We start from the raw sequence: 5,000 nt of genomic DNA, 5'->3' as shown, positions 1-5,000 counted from the left end.
TTTAACAGTGCAATGTTATATACATACATTTATAAACCAAATGGGGGAAACCCAGGTAAACCAGGTTCCCAAAATGTTCCATTCCTAACCCTGTTTGTATGGCTAGCTGTAGGTAGGTTATTGTGTTCCTGAAAGGTGAATTCATCTCCCAGTGTCTGGTGGAAGGCAGACTCAACCAAATTTTTCGTCTAGGATTTTGCCTGTGCTTTTCATTTATTTTTTTATCCTGAAAAACTCCCCAGTCCTTAACGATTACAAGCATACCCACAACATGATGCATCCACCACGATGCTAGAAAATATGGAAAGTGGTACTCAGTAATGTGTTGTATTGGATTTGACCCAAACATAACACTTTGTAATCAAGAAAAAGGGAATTGCTTTGCCACAATTTTTGTAGCATTAGTTTAGTGCCTTGTTGCAAACAGGATGCATGTTATGGAATATTTTTATTCTGTACAAACTTCCTTCTTTTCGCTCTGTCTGTAACGGCTTTCTTCCTGGGATGAAGGAGAGGACCAAAATGTAGCGCAGTTAGTGTTCAACATGTTTAATTTAACAAACTGTGAACACTTACAACAATACAAAAAACAACAAACGTGAAAACCGAGACAGTCCTATCTGGTGCAGAACACAAACACAGAGACAGGAAACAACCACCCACAATCCCCAACACAAAACAAGCCACCTATATATGATTCTCAATCAGGGACAACGATTGACAGCTGCCTCTGATTGAGAACCATATTAGGCTGAACACAGAAACAGACAAACCAGACACACAACATAGAATGCCCACCCCAACTCACGCCCTGACCAACTAAACACATACAAAAACAAGAGAAAACAGGTCAGGAACGTGACACTGTCATTTAGGGTAGTATTGTGGAGTAACTACAATGTTGTTGATCCATCCACAGTGTTCTCCTATCACAGCCATTAAACTCGAACTGTTTTAAAAGTGACCATTGGCCTCATGGTCACATCCCTGAGCGGTTTCCTTCATCTCTGGCAACTCAGTTAGGAAGGACGCCTGTATCTTTGTAGTGACTGGGTATATTGATACACCATCCATAGTATAATTAATAGCTTCACTATGCTCATTTTGACCATTTTACCAATAGGAGCCCTTCTTTGTGAGGCATGAGGGATCTTTGTGGTTGAATCTGCTCGACAGAGGGACCTTACAGATAATTGTATGTGTGGAGTACAGAGATGAGGTAGTCATTAAAAAATCATGTTAAACTCAATTATTGCACACAGAGTGAGTCCATGCAACTTATTATGTGACTTGTTAAGCACATTTTTACTCCTGAACTTATTTAGTCTTATCACAGCAAAGGGGTTGAATACTTATTGACTCAAAGACATTTCAGCTTTTCATTTTCTATAAATATTTTGAAATTTTTTGAAAAACATCATTCCACGTTGATGTTATGGGGTATTGTGTGTCGGTCAGTGACAATAAAATCTCTATTTAATCCATTTTACATTCAGGTTGTAACAACAACAACATGTGGAAGAGGTCAAGGGGTGTGAATACTTTCTGAAGGAACTGTAGCCTTGCCAAAGGGCAAACATGGACCTTGAAGTTGACGAGACTCAATTACTTGGCGTTACCTTAGATTGTAAACTGTCATGGTCAAAACATATAGATTCAATGGTTGTAGAGATGGGGAGAGGTCTGTCCATAATAAAGAGATGCTCTGCTTTTTTTTAAACCACACTCCACAAAGCAAGTCCTGCTGGCTCTAGTTTCGTCTAATCTTGTTTATTGTCCAGTCGTGTGGTCCAGTGCTGCAAGGAAAGACCTAGTTAAACTGCAGCTGGCCCAGAACAGAGCGCCACGTCTTGCTCTTCATTATAATCAGAGGGCTGATATTAATACTATGCTGCCAGTCTCTCTTGACTAAGAGTTGAGGAGAGACTGACTGCATCACTTCTTCTTTTTATAAGAAACATTCATGTGTTGAAAATCCCCAATTATTTGCATAGTCAACGTACACACAGCCCTGACACACACACTTACCCCACCAGACATGCCACCAGGGGTCTTTACACAGTCCCCAAATCCAGAACAAATTCCAGCCTGCGTACAGTATTATATAGAGCCCTTATTGCATGGAACTTCCTTCCATCTCATATTGCTCAAATAAACAGCAAACCTGGTTTCAAAAAACAGATAAAGCAACACCTCACGGCACAACACCTATTTGACCCAGATAGTTTGTGTGTATTGTATTATGTATTGATATGGAGGCTACGTGTGCCTTTAGCAAAATGTATGTAGTGCTGTCCTTGAGCTGTTATTGTCTATTAATGTTCTGTATGATGTCATGTTTCATGTTCTGTATGATGTCATGTTTCATGTTCTGTGTGATGTCATGTTTCATGTTCTGTGTGATGTCATGTTTCATGTTCTGTGTGATGTCATGTTTCATGTTCTGTATGATGTCATGTTTCATGTTCTGTGTGATGTCATGTTTCATGTTCTGTGTGATGTCATGTTTCATGTTCTGTGTGATGTCATGGTTCATGTTCTGTGTGATGTCATGTTTCATGTTCTGTATCCTGGCTGGCTGGCGGCTCTGGCAGATCCTGGCTGGCTGGGGGCTCTGGCAGATGCTGGCTGGCTGACGGCTCTGGCTGGTCATGGCTGGCTGACGGCTCTGGCTGGTCATGGCTGGCTGACGGCTCTGGCTGGTCATGGCTGGCGGACGGCTCTGGCTGATCCTGTCTGGCGGACGGCTCTGGCTGATCCTGTCTGGCGGACGGCTCTGGCTGATCCTGTCTGGCGGACGGCTCTGGCTGATCCTGTCTGGCGGACGGCTCTAGCGGCTCGGGACAGACGGGCAGCTCTGACGGCTCGGGACAGACGGGCAGCTCTGACGGCTCGGGACAGACGGGCAGCTCTGACGGCTCGGGACAGACGGGCAGCTCTGACGGCTCGGGACAGACGGACAGCTCTGACGGCTCTGGGCAGACGGACAGTGCAGGCGGCACTGGGCAGACGGCAGACTCTGGCCGGCTGAGGCGCACAGTAGGCCTGGTGCGTGGTACCGGAACTGGAGGTACGGGGCTGAGGACACGCACCTCAAGGCTAGTGCGGGGAGCAGCAACAGGACGCACAGGACTCTGGAGACTCACAGGAGGCTTGGTGCGTGGTGCCAGAACTGGTGGTACCGGGCTGGAGACACGCACTATAGGGCGAGTGCGTGGAGGAGGAACAGGGCTCTGGAGACACACTGGAAGCCTGGTGCGTGGTGTTGGCACTGGTGGTACTGGGCTGGGGCGGGGAGGTGGCGCCGGATATACCGGACCATGCAGGCGTACTGGCTCCCTTGAGCACTGAGCCTGCCCAACCTTACCTGGTTGTATGCTCCCCGTCGCCCGACCAATGCGGCACTGGGCTGTGTAGGCGAACCGGGGTCACCATGCGTAAGGCTGGTGCCATGTATGCCGGCCCGAGGAGACGCACTGGAGACCAGACGCGTTGAGCCGGCTTCATGGCACCTGGCTCAATACTCAATCTAGCCCTGCCAGTGCGGGGAGGTGGAATAACCCGCACCGGGCTATGCACACGTACAGGAGACACCATGCCCTCTACCGCATAACACGGTGTCTGCCCGTACTCTCGCACTCCACGGTAAGCATAGGGAGTTGGTGCAGGTCTCCTACCTGACTTCGCCACACTCCCTTGTAGCCACCCCCCCAAGACATTTTTGGGTTTTACTCACGGGCTTCTAGCCTTGCTTCCGTGCTGCCTCCTCATATCGCCTCCTCTCGGCTTTAGCTGCCTCCAGCTCTTCACGAGGGAGGCAATATTCTCCCGGTTGAGCCCAAGGTCCCTTACCATCCAGTATCTCCTCCCAAGTCCAAGAATCCTGTGTATATAGCTCCTGCTGCTGCTTTACACGCTGCTTGGTCCTTTTGTGGTGGGTAATTCTGTCACGTTCGTTCTCCTCCTCGTCTGAGGAGGAGCATGGATCGGACCAAAACGCAGAGTGATATGATATGAAGATATGATATATCTTTTATTAGAGACGAAGATGAAACGAACACTATACAAAAACAATAAACCACGAACGTGAAGCTACAAACGAAAGTGCACACACAGCTACTAACGTTAGACATAGACAATTACCCACAAACACCTAAAGCCTATGGCTGCCTTAAATATGGCTCCCAATCAGAGACAACAATAAACAGCTGTCTCTGATTGAGAACCAAACCAGGCAACCATAGACTTTCCTAAACCTCTATACTGAACACAACCCCATACATACTACACAACCCCCTAAACAATACACACACCCTAAACTAGACAAAACACACAAACATCCCCCATGTCACACCCTGACCTAACTAAACTAATACAGAAAATCAATATAACAGAGGCCAGGGTATGACAGATGTCATGTTTCATGTTCTGTGTGATGTCATGTTTCATGTTCTGTGTGATGTCATGTTTCATGTTCTGTATGATGTCATGTTTCATGTTCTGTATGATGTCATGTTTCATGTTCTGTATGATGTCATGTTTCATGTTCTGTATGATGTCATGTTTCATGTTCTGTGTGATGTCATGTTTCATGTTCTGTATGATGTCATGTTTCATGTTCTGTGTGATGTCATGTTTCATGTTCTGTATGATGTCATGTTACATGTTCTGTATGATGTCATGTTTCATGTTCTGTATGATGTCATGTTTCACGCTCTGTGTGGAGCCTAGGCTTTTGCAACAGCTAATGGGGATCCTAATACCAAAAATACCAAATAGCACACAGAGAAATCAGAACCATGGACAGCTACATCATACTGAGCTTACGTTGATTGAACTAAATCAATAGTTGTTTAGTAGTCTGAAAATATTGAAAAAATTAACTTGCCTAACCATGTTGTAGGTCATGTAACTGTCTGTTACACACAATATCCTTTGTGGACTTCACCGGACAGAGGTTTCTATCTGGTTTTGTGATGAAACAAAGGTGTGGTTGAATT

General features: G+C 45.8%; 1 protein-coding gene across 1 annotated transcript in view; it reads left to right on the top strand.

Moving 5' to 3' along the window:
• ccm2l (CCM2 like scaffold protein) overlaps nucleotides 1–5,000 on the top strand; it is a 63,421-nt gene that overhangs the window by 50,203 nt on the left and 8,218 nt on the right. The gene's annotated exons all lie outside the window — the stretch shown is intronic.

This window comes from Salvelinus fontinalis, unplaced genomic scaffold (genome assembly GCF_029448725.1).
Source record: "Salvelinus fontinalis isolate EN_2023a unplaced genomic scaffold, ASM2944872v1 scaffold_0215, whole genome shotgun sequence".
Classification (NCBI taxonomy): Eukaryota; Metazoa; Chordata; class Actinopteri; order Salmoniformes; family Salmonidae; genus Salvelinus; species Salvelinus fontinalis.
The sequence above is the reverse complement of the archived record's forward strand: the minus strand, read 5'-3'. Positions and strand labels throughout refer to the sequence as shown.